This window comes from Capra hircus, chromosome 21 (assembly GCF_001704415.2).
Source record: "Capra hircus breed San Clemente chromosome 21, ASM170441v1, whole genome shotgun sequence".
NCBI classification, from domain to species: Eukaryota; Metazoa; Chordata; class Mammalia; order Artiodactyla; family Bovidae; genus Capra; species Capra hircus.
In genome coordinates this window covers 56,470,516-56,483,222 of record NC_030828.1, presented here as the reverse complement: position 1 = coordinate 56,483,222, position 12,707 = coordinate 56,470,516, and positions in this window count along the sequence as shown.

Sequence of the window (12,707 nt, the reverse complement as noted above, 5' to 3'; positions counted from 1 at the left end):
TAGGCCTTGTATAGAACAGCTCAGGGTTCTGTTTTGTCTGTAGAGCAGCCTTACCATTGAGGACCTCTCTCTATGTGAGTGACCTCTACCGAGCAAACCTGCCAGTGACCAAAAAACCCCACTTTTCATATGTTTGAAGAATTTTCTTAATGACCAGGCTGTACAAAGATTGCTATTTAGCAATAGCAAATAAAAAAACCATAAAACAGTGTTAAATGTGGCATTTGGAAAGCTAGCAAAGAGCTGATGACATCCTATTTTTGCCAAAGGAAAAAGAGTTAAAGTGATAATATGCTTTCATCCCATCCGCAAGACAGCATTCAGATCACATTGGTTAAGGCAACTCTCAATGGCACCCCACTCCAGTACTCTTGCCTGAAGAATCCACAGACGGAGGAGCCTGGTAGGCTGCAGTCCATGGGGTCGCTAAGAGTCGGACATGACTGAGCGACTTCACTTTCACTTTTTACTTTCATGCATTGGAGAAGGAAATGGCAACCCACTCCAGTGTTCTTGCCTGGAAAATCCCAGGGACGGGGGAGCCTTGTGGGCTGCCGTCTCTGGGGTCGCACAGAGTCGGACAAGACTGAAGCAACTTAGCAGAATGAACAAAATGACATATTATACGTGCACCTCAGTATTTATTGCAGCACATTTATAATACAATAGCCAAGTCATGGAAGCCACCTAAATGCCCATTGACAAATGAGTGTGTAAAGAAGATGTGGTATATTTGTACAATGGAATATTACTTAGCCATTAAAAAGAATGAAATAATGTCATTTGCAGCAACATGGATGGGCCTACAGATTACTAAGTGAAATAAGCCAAAGACAAATATTATATATCATTTATTGTAGAATCTAAAAAATAATACAAGTGAGCTTATTCACTTGTATTAGAAAATAGAATTAGACCTGAAGACATAGAAAATAAAATTATGGTTGCCAAAGGAGAAAGTGTTGAGGGGGCATGGGGAGGACAAATTAGGAGTTTGGGATAAACATATACACACTACTGTGTGTAAGATAGATAACCAATAAGGACCTACTGCATAGCACGGGAAGATATACTCAATATATTGTAACAACCCATAAGGGAAAAGAATCTGAAAACACACACACAGATATATACGCAAAATTGAATCATTTTTCTGTACAGCTGAAACTAATACAGCATTGTAAATCAACTATGTTTCAATTAAAAAAAAACTTATTGAAGCTTTAAAAATGGAATCTTATTACTAGGATACCCAGGTGGTTCAGTGGTAAAGAGTCCACCCGCTAATGCAGGAGACTTGGGTTCAATCCCTGGGTTGGGAAGATCCCCTAAAGCAGAAAATGGCAACTCACTCCAGCATTCTTGTCTGGAAAATCCCATGGACAGAGGAGGCTGGCGGACTATAGTCTACAGAGTGGCAAAGAGTTGGATATGACTTAGACACTGAGCATGCAATATTCTCTTAAAACTTGTGCATGGAGCTTATGTAGGGCTGGCGAAAATAGACATTTCTGAATAGAAAACAGGCCAAAGGAGTCATCAGGTGTCCATCTTTAAACATTTAACCTGCTCTTTAATAGAACGTTTCTTTGACATCTTTCACCTGCTCTCAGTTAATAGAACCCTTGGAATAATTTCATATGCACAAACGGATTCTTTTTATTTGACAGTTTAAAAAGCAGTTCGTTTGAAACTGTACTTTTTGCTTCATCTAAATAGTGCCCATTACCAAACAGTCTTTGCTGCAGTTCTAATGACTCACCTTGCAGAAGAGAGAATTGGGTCTTATGTTCTTTTCAATTCAAAGCGTCCAGGAGCATTCTCTAAGCAGGGCCATGGAGACAGATGGAAAGTGCATTTCTGGGTTTGTCTTCGTTAGCCTAGTTCTGGCTTCAGTGACGTTGGATTCCAAGTATTCTCTTTGCAATAGTGTTTTCTGTCATATGACACAGTAGGAGACCGTCCACGTGACCAGTTTTCACCATTTTGATAGGAAAGCTCAGTAGGTGGAGATAAGTAAAAAATTTTTTTTCTTAAAAATTCATTCCTATGATATGAAGAGCCTCACCATTTAATTCTTCTTCATTTTTGCAAGTTTACCAGAATGACTTTCTCTATGAATTGTAACTCCTCCTGCTCTGTTTTCCAGATGGCAGTATCAGTTGGCAACCCCTAGGACAGCAGTTTTCATGCTTCAGAATCCAACTGCTGAGCCCCACCCCAGGGTTTCAGCTTCAGTAAGTCATGTATGGATGTGAGAGTTGGACTATAAAGAAAGCTGAGCACCGAAGAATTGATGCTTTTAAACTGTGGTGTTGGAGAAGACTCGGCTTGGACTGCAAGGAGAGCCAACCAGTCCATCCTAAAGGAAATCTATCCTGAATATTCACTGGAAGGACTGATCCTGAAGCTGAAACTCCATGGGGTAGCAAAGAGTCAGACATAACTGAGCCACTGAACTGAACTGAAGTCTGGGGTGGGGCTTGAGAATTAGTATTTCTAACAAGTTCCCAGGTGAAGCTGATGCGGCTAGTCCAGAAACCATATTTTGAGAGCCACTGGGCTAGGTTATGCCCTGATAACCATAACATATGGTAAAACAACAAAAGTTTGCTTCAGGGTAGCAGAATATTTGACCCCAAAACATGCCACTTTGGCATAAGGATTATTTAGAGCTGAAGCTAAATAAGAAGAAGCAAATACAAGAAAAGCTTCCTCTACTTGCCTTTCCCCTATTTGCCTAACTGTAGGAAATAAACCTGTAAAGATGTCCCCACTCCTTTCTACCAGGAAGGACAGAAGTTAATCACTGGAACAACTCTAGATTCTTATCAACCCAGGGACAGCACCAGAGGAATCTAGCTACAAACTTTGCTAAAATTCACCCTTATCCACCGTTGATCTCCCCGTATATTTTTGTTGCTGCTGTTGTTTAGTCACTAAGTCGTGTTCAGCTCTTTGTGAGCCCATGGACTATAAGCCGCCAGGCTCCTCTGTCCATGGGATTTCCTAGGCAAGAATCCTGGAGGGGGTTGCCATTTCCTGCTCCAGGATATTGTCCCAACCCAGGGATCAAACCTGCATCTCCTGCATTGGCAGGCAGATTCTTTACCACTGAGCCTCCAAGGGAAGCCCTTACATTTGCCTTCCCACAATTTGCCACCTTAGAAACACAAAGTCTTTTTCCTTTGTCTTCTCACTTCTCTGAAAATGTACCTTTTATAACTTTTTATTTTATATTGGAGTACAGCTGATTAACGATGTTGTGAGAGTTTCAAGTGGACGGCAAAGGGTCTCAGCCATACATATACATGTATCCATTCTTCCCCAAACTCCCCTCCCCTCCAGGTTGCCGTGTAACACTGGGCAGAGTTCCCTGTGCTATACAGTAGGACCTTGTTAGTTATCCATGTAAAACATAGCAGTGTGTACATCCCTGACAATCCCTTCCCCCTATTCTTTCCCCCTGGCAATATAAATCTGTTTCTGTTTCATAAATATGCTCATTTGTATCATCTCCTTTAAGATTCCACGTTTAAAGGAAGTCATATTTTTCCTTCTCTGACTTACTTCACTCAGCATGACATTCTCCAGGTCCAACCATGTTGCTGCAGATGGCATTCTTTCATTCTTTTTCATGGCTGAGTCATATTCTATTGTATATATGAAATTGCTTTAATTTATATTCCATTGAATACATGAAATGTACATTAAAATGTTATGTAAGCCCAAATTCTTACCACCCCTTTGAATTACTCATTACTAGGTAATCCATGTGTATGCATGATGCCCATGTTAATAAACTCATTTGTTTTCCTCTTGTTAGTCTGTCTTTTGTTGGTCTGATTTACAAGTGTCCAGCCAATGAACCTAAGATAGGTGGATGGAAAATAGTTTTTACCCCCTACGTTTCTTGTCTATAAAGAGGTGTGTGTCTTGAGGGCAGTTACTTGGGTTCTTGGGAGCAGCCACATTCTCAAAGACTGCTGCTTGTCATGCCAGAGGGTAGAAAGCGCTCTAGAGGATCTTCAGCTGGCAGTCGACGACTCTGGGCTCTGCACACCACTGCTCACCACTCATTGTCTAAAGCTAGTCACATGGCCCCAGCATTGTGGGAGGAGCCAGAAGTGCCCTTCCTCCCCTGCCAGGCTGAGCTCTGCACTCTGCAGTGGGCAACCCCCATGACAGCCATACCAGTGCAAACCTCAATCCGCCTCCTTGCTTTCTGGAACCTTTCTTGCCTGCCCCTTCCCCCTCCCTGATAGAGTTGATCCAGCTTGTTCCAAAGCCCCTGGAGTGCATCGCCAGTATAGCACTTCCATCACGTGGTTTTGTGAAATGGATGAGAATATCTGTCTCCTCCTGGCCAGTGAGGACTTCAAGGACCTGCCGTCTTATCCACAGCTCTGGACACAGTGCCCAGCACATTAGGTGCTTAATAAACGAAGTATTTATGGAATGAATAAATGAACATGGCTTGGTTACAATGTGAAAAAGATAAAGAATGCTTACCTCTGTTAGGTGGAGCCCGCTCTCACCATCATTTCAATGCCACCCCAAGCTCCCATTCATCTTTACTGTCAAGGCCACCAGTGACCTGTGGATACATCTCAACACAATTGGACACTCTGAATATACCCTTCTTACAATAGTCACATCCTTAACGTAAGATCTTAACAGTGTGTGCTTGTAGTTTTTCTCTTCCTTCTCCAACCAGCTCTTCCCTTGGTCCTCTGTGCCTCTATCCTAGGCTCTCTTTTCTTCCCTTTTTATACCCCTCTTCCCAGAAAAGCTCATCAACTCTCCAGCTGAAGTTACTTACTCTCTGCTACTGACTCATGTGTCTATATCTGGAGTCTTTTCAGGAATTCTGAGCCCTGTGTCAGGAATCTGGGGCTCATTCTTGTCTTGTCTTCCTGCCTCTTCCCCGCTGCCCTCCAGTCTGTTGTCACTTAGGCCTCAGGTTTGTCCCCTTCTTGTCATCCCATATCAGCTCTGGCTCCATTCCTCACCTGCACCCCCAAGCAGCCTTCTTAACCAGTCTTTACATCACATTCTTTCCTCCATCCAGCAGCTATTCTTGTTGTTGTTCAATCGCTAAATCATGTCTGACTGTGACCCCATGGACTATAGCACGCCAGGCTCCTCTGTCCTTTTGTATCTCCCAGAGTTTGCTCAAATTCATGTCTATTAAGTCAGTGATGCTATCTAACCATCTCATCCTCTACCACCCCCTTCTCCTTTTGCCTTCAATCTTTCCTAGCATCCGGATCTTTTCCAGTGAATTGATTCTTCCTATCGTGTGGCCAAAGTATCGGAGCTTCAACTTTAACATTATTCCTTCCAATGAATATTCAGGGTTATTTTCCTTTAGGAATGACTGGTTTGATCTCCTTGTAGTCCAGAGGACTCTCAAGAGTCTTATCCAGCACTGCAATTCAAATACATCAATTCTTTAGTGTTCAGCCTTCTTTGTGGTCCAACTCTCATATCCGCACATGACTACTGGAAATGACTACCCAGTAGCTAGGGTAAAGGAAAAATCCAGTTATGTCCTTTCCTCCCACAGAATCCTCAGAGATACCCTGCTGCTTTCAAGCTAGACCTCCAGCTCCTGAACTAAACAAATAAGATAATGCTTGATCTAATCAGTACTTTCAACATTGGCTGCATTCAATTCACCTGGGTTGTTTTTAACCACCTGGGGGTGGGAGCTGGGCAATGGTATTTCATACAAGCTGCAGACAAGACTGTTTTACCCAACCTGCTCCAGAACCTCCTGGCGCCTCCAGTTCAATATTTCATTATTCCTTTACTTTCACTCCAGGCTCCAGCTTTCAAACCTCTTTCAGGCTCTTTCTTGCTCTTCAAAGGTGACCCTTGTTTAATTTTCCATAGCCATGCCTTGCCACCTCCAAAGCTCACGTTTCCTGGTGGTATGGACTGAATGTTTGTGTCCCTACAAAATTCACATGTTGAAATCTATTGTCAAGTTTGATGTTAGGAGGTGTTAGGAGGTGGGGCCTTTAGGAGGTGATTAGGTCTTAAAGGTGGGGCCTTCGTGGATGGGATTAGTGCCCTTATAATAGCATCCCTGGAGAAGGAAATGGCAACACACTCCAATATTCTTGCCTGGAGAATTCCATGGACGGAGGAGCCTGGCAGGATACAAGTCCATGGGGTTGCAAAGAGTCAGACATGACTGAGTGACTAACACACACACACACACACACACACACACACACACACACACACACAATAGCACCCCAGGAACTCCCTCTCCCCTTGTAGGAACACAGCAAGAAGATACCCATCTATGAATCAGAAGTGGATCTCATCAGTTCCTGAATCTGCTGGCACCATGATGTTGGACTTTCCTGCCTTCAGAACTCTGAGAAATAACTTTCTGTTGTTTACGCTTGCTGTGTGTACTTCTGTTAAAGCAGCCTGGACTAAGGCACCTGGCTAACTATTTCTGTTGCTTCCAATCTTAAAGGATATATCATTTCCTCCCAGGACCACTGGAGGCTGAGTTAAGAGCATTCTCGTCTATGTTTTTCTGTCAAAGAATTCATCACGCTGTGTTGTGATAAGCCATTTCCTTGTGTAGAGTTTCCAGCAGACTCCAAGCTCTGTGAGGACAGGAACCACATCTTGCCTGCACATTCACTGGACTTGGTAGATGCTCAGCAAATACAGATGGAAGGAAGAGACAATGTTCCACATTCAGCAAATATGACTTGACCTGTTTCTCCCATTGGCAACTGCCATATGTGGTGTTTTCACCATCTTGTGTCCTTTGACCCCCATAATATCCCTGGGGAACAGGCATAGCCAGAATCAGCAATAAGCTGTGGAAAATTCTGCAAGAGATAGGCAGACCAGACCACCTGGCCTGCTTCTTGAGAAACCTTTATGCAGGTCAGGAAGCAACAGTTAGAACTGGACATGGAACAACAGATTGGTTCCAAATAGGGAAAGGAGTATGTCAAGGTTGTATATTGTCATCCTGCTTATTCAACTTATATGCAGAGTACATCATGAGAAATGCTGGGCTGGATGAAGCACAAGCTGGAATCAAGATTGCCAGGAGAAATATCAACAACCTCAGATACGCAGACGACACCACCCTTATGGCAGAAAGTGAAGAGGAACTAAAAAGCCTCTTGATGAAAGTGAAAGAGGAGAGTGAAAATGTTGACTTAAAGCTCAACATTCAGAAAACGAAGATCGTGGCATCTGGCCCCATCACTTCATGGGAAATAGATGGGGAAACAGTGGAAACAGTGTCAGACTTTATTTTTGGGGGCTCCAAAATCACTGCAGATGGTGATTGCAGCCATGAAATTAAAAGACACTTACTCCTTGGAAGGAAAGTTGTGACCACCCTAGATAGCATATTGAAAAGCAGAGACATTATTTTGCCACCAAAGTCCATCTAGTCAAGGCTATGGTTTTTCCAGTAGTAATGTATGGATGTGAGAGTTGGACTGAAGAAAACTGAGCACCGAAGAATTGATGCTTTTGAATTGTGGTGTTAGAGAAGACTCTTGAGAGTCCCTTGGACTGCAAGGAGATCCAAACAGTCCATTCTAAAGGAGATCAGTCCTGGGTGTTCTTTGGAAGGAATGATGCTAAAGCTGAAACTCCAGTACTCTGGCCACCTCATGCAAAGAGTTGACTCATTGGAAAAGACCCTGATGCTGGGAGGGATTGAGGGCAGGAGGAGAAGGGGACGACAGAGGATGAGATGACTGGATGGCATCAATGACTCGATGGACATGAGTTTGAGTGAACTCCAGGAGTTGGTGATGGACAAGGTGGCCTGGCGTGCTGCAATTCATGGAGTCGCAAAGAGTCGGACACGACTGAGCGACTGAACTGAACTGAACAGGAAGCTAAGGATCCTTACAATTAAGTGCCTACTTAAGTTTGCAGAAGAAGTTAGCAGTATGGCTAGGATTTGAAGCCAGTCTTCTGCCCATTCCCAGATGGCTCAGTGGTAAAGAATCTGCCTGCCAATGCAGGAGACATGGGTTTGATCCCTGAGTTGGAAGGTTCTCCTGGAGCAGGAAATGGCAACCCACTCCAGTTTCTTGCCTGGAAAATCCCATGGTAAGAGGTGCCTAGCGGGCTACAGTCCATAGGGTCGCAAAGAGTCAGACACCACTGAGCAACTAAGAACACACATATTCTGCTCATTAGCCATACCCATCACCTACCACACCAAGCCACAGCTCCTCCTTCTGATCGATCTCATGGGTGTGCTAACTAGTTCACTGGGTAGAGATAGAAGGCTATACATGATGTCCTTGTTTACTGCCTGGGTCAGCTCCTGGTTACTGACTATGATGAGAAATCTCAGTCAAGGCCAACTAGCAGAGGAAAGATGTTTAAACAGGTCCATCTAGTCAAAGCTGGATGAGGTGATTGGATGGCATCATTGACTCGATGGACATGAGTTTGAGCAAGCTCCGGGAGTTGGTGATGGACAGGGAAGCCTGGCGTGCTGCAGTCCATGGGGTCTCAAGGAGCTGGACAGGACTGAGCAACTGAATTGAAGTGAAGAATGTCTTAGAGTGGCTTTGCTAGTGGCTCAGCAGTAAAGCATCTGCTTACAATGCAGGAGCTGCAGGAGCTGTGGGTCAGGAAGATCCCTTGGAGAAGAAAATGGCAACCCATTCCAATATTCTTGCCTAGGAAATCCCACAGACAGAGAAGCCTGGCAGGCTACAGTCCATGGGGTCACAGACAAGTCGGACATGACTTGGTCACTAAACAAGAGTGTCTTTGAGAACAGTAGTTTCTTTTATGCAAGAGTCCCCACAGGGCCACCCAGGTTTGTAAGGTGGCTGTGCTCCTCCTTGTCACTCAGACTCTTGCCATACTGTGGCTCTCCAGCCTCCAGGGCGTTCTCAGCAACTTTGTGGTCAGAGCTGGTTCACCAGCATGCCTGGGTTGCAATCCACAGGACGGAGGGGGAGAGCATGAAACAGAAACACCTGGTGTCAGAAGTCCCGGCCCAGTCTGTGTCACTCCTTACAGTCCATTGGGGAAAAGCTTAGTCACGTGATCAGCCTGCCCAAGGAAGGCTGAAAACGCCTCCCTGAGCAGCCTGTGCCCAGGAGGATCCTGTTCTTGCAGAAGAAGAGGAAGGATTTAGGTGGGCAACTGTCAGCCTCCATACAGACGTCAAATTGTGACTTAAGGAGACTAAGTGACTTGGCCAAAATCCCCAGGGTAACCAGCCACAGTCCCAGACTCCATTCCAAGGTGCAGACTCCTGAGTGCCCTCTGCCTACTGCCTCTCTGACCACCTGGTGCTTGTCAGTCTGAAAGTAGAAATGAGGCAGGTAGGGCTGACCCCATGGGACAGTTGGAAGGGCTCTTTGGCAAGGGACACGGTTCAAAGGTACCTCCAATTTTGACCCTTGCTAATTTTCTGCTTTTGGATTGACCTCTCCCAGCTCAGTATGTAACATGACATTGCACAAAAGCTGAGTTTTCCTTTACAATTGATGTACCACTCAGCCAAAGGCTAGAGCAGCTTGGGTTCTTATTTTTCTCTGGAAGTGCTTTATTTTGTTTTCACTTTTCTTTCTTTCTAATGGCTCAGACCTCAAAAGCCCTGGCTTCTCTGCATCTCTGGAAGGGCCTGAATACACGGGGAGAAATGTCAGTCATGCCAGGAGAATGACAAGGGTCAGGAGAGAGGGACAGAGGAAGTGTTGGAGAAGATCTTCATCAAAGGGAGAGGGACTCAGCCACAAGGGGAATTAATAAGTGCCGCTGGACCACGGGGACACACGTGTCTCCAACTCAGGCACACTGTCAGCAAACCACTCCCCACCAGAAACCAATTTCACACGGTGAGCATCCATTTAGCCCTGGCTTCATCAGGGAGGGTGTTACAGTTTGAGTTCCAATGAAGAAAAGTTTCACTTTGCCCACTTTGGAGGCTTCTCCACAACCCTCCTACTAGTTCCCACTCAAGGGACCACCGTGGGGAAGACAGGGGAGGACCAAGACCTGATGACTGAGATGGAATACTTTGAACATGGGCTGCTGCTGGGGAACCTGAGCAGCTTTTTGTGGCATCTGGGCAGAAATACAGCCCCATTGTTCAGAAAGTGAGGGCAGCCAGCCCGGGTGGCCAGACTTGGGCAGTTGTCTGTGGGGAGCTTGCCAGAGAGAAGTCCAGGGCTTGCTGGACATACAAGCTCTTGTCCCCAGCCAGAGAACTGGGTGTCCTTTGGCTCCATCACCCAGATAACATCAGAAACTTGGAGACAAGACATGAAATGACCACAAGCAGGTCCAGCCCCTCAGAAAAGATGCTTGAGTTGCCGCGAATGTCCACACTAGCCTGGTGCCCAGCCACAGATCTCACTGGCATAGTCTGAACTGGATGTCAAGGCAGGCAGCACTTCTCCAAGTGGTAGGATGGAGTTCCCAGTCCCTTCCCTCTTGTGGCCACACCATCTTCAGCACTGGGCTTCTAGGTGTTCCAAGCTCACCTGCACTGAAGCAGCAGAGTGGAAGAAACATGGAAAGTCCAACCTCCAGGGAAGATTTTCATGAGTCAGACCTGGACATGGCAATTTCACTTCCACCCACACTGGGACGTTAGAGCTCATCCATGTGCCAGAGCTGCAAGGGAGGCCGGAAATGCAGTCCAGCTGAGCAGCTGGGGAGCCGAGGATACAGTGAGGGGTCTGTGCCCTGCACATGGAGTCATCTCACCAGGGCCTCAGCAAGCATAATCATAACAGTATAGCCCATTTATCAGTCCTTGCTCGGGGGCCAAGCAGTGTTCAAAGCACTTTATATCTATCGACCCTCTTAATCCTCCCAACTAGGCTGTAGTCATCAGTTTACCCAACTGGTAAATGACAAAGCTGGGATTCAAAGCCAGGCAGTCTGGATCCAGGATCTCTGCGCTTCATTGTCCTGCCCCAAGAAGGCAGCTTCCTGTCCAAGCCCTCCTTTGACAGGTGGGGAAACTGAGATCCAGAAAAGCCAGAGTGAGATGGAAGCTCAGAGTTCACCCGCCTGTGTTGCAAGGAGGGGACTCCCTTCCAGGGCCCACAAGCAGGTTCTTGTCTAGCACTCGGAAATGAATTGTCCAAGGAGACACACGTGCCAACGAAAGGAAGAGACATATTGGGATCAGGTGCCCGGGTGGAGAGCAGAACTGCTCTGACACACCCAGACTCACCTTTATGGCTTTGAGGGTGATAGTGCCTGAGTGCTCGGTTGCTTCAGCGGTGTCCGACTCTTTCCCGACCCTATGGGCTGTAGCCCACCAGACTCCTCTGTCCATGGGATTCTCCAGGCAAGAATACTAGAATAGGTTACCATTCCCCTCTCCAGGGGATCTTCCTGACCCAGGGATCGAACTCATGTTTCTTTACATGTCCCGCATTTCAGGCTGGTTCTTTACCTCTAGCGCCACCTGGGAAGCCTTATGATGATACGGTTAGTTTCCGGATTGTCTTTGGACAATCGTTCTGACTCAGCCTCCTTCATGATGGTGCACGCATCGCTCAGCCAAGATGGATTCCAGCAAGGAGGATTCTGGGAGGTTTGTATGACATTATGGACTGGTGTCTCCTTTTGACCTGTCCCCAAATTCTTCCGGTTGATGGTGGCTTGTTAGTTCCGTATTCCTTATCAGGACCTCTTGTCATAAAATAACTCATGCAAATGGTCACTGTGCTGCCTGGCCAGGGTGGGTGGTTTCAGTCAGTGTTTCCCCTCACGCCTGCACGTCTAAGCCATTGGCAAATACCTGCTAAGTGAATGGATGGGTGATTCTGTTTTGGTAGATGATTTAAAGTCTTTTTGAAACATCAAGCAAGGTTTTTAGGCCAGACATCAACTTTCACATGGTCCACCACCCTTAAGCTGAAACAAAAAGCTAAATAGAAGGCTCAATTCACTGGAAAATAAATTAGCAAACTGCAACTCTTTGAGGGAATTGAAGGCCCAGAGGAGATTCATCACTGGGTTGCATAATAAAGAGCCCCCCAAAGAAACACTAATACTTTCATGACTGTTACGAAATGTGGATGGGTGGGTATGACTCATCATTTTAAATTAATTTAAAAGATTTTGGATGAATGCTGTCAATTAGCTTTGGGATCTGACCTTCCCGTCTTCCCTCGTTTGACCCAGGTTCTGAACGTCAATTCTTACCTGCAGGGTGGAGATATTTCTGAAAATACAAAGAAAGAGCTTTTGTGAGAGCACACCCAGTAAGTGACGCTCTCCCCTCAGACTGCTGCTAACCCCGTGCTTCCTGGGGTCATGTGTGTAAACAGTCATGAGGCTGTTCAAGCAGAGAGAATTCTAATCCCCCGAGCTGCTGATAAATAATAATGCATAAACTTATGATTAGTATTCTGTTGCAAAGGCCAGTGATCAAAGGATGGTCAGAGTGGTGAACTTGAGAACTCTGCTGAATTAACACTTCAAAGTCTCCTTCTGTGGATGTAGTCTTCTGGTTTTGGTTCCACCAGAATCTTCTTTGAACCACCCCCACGAATGCCCCAGTGCCTCCAGACACATTGGTCTGTGTGGACTCTGCTGTGGAGCAGGGCAGTTTCCTGCCACTGTTTCTCAGATTTTCAGCAACCTCACCAGTTTTCGGTTTTCGTGTATGGAGTCCAAGGTGGAGGCCCCAGTGTCTTTGAGGAAGAGACAGT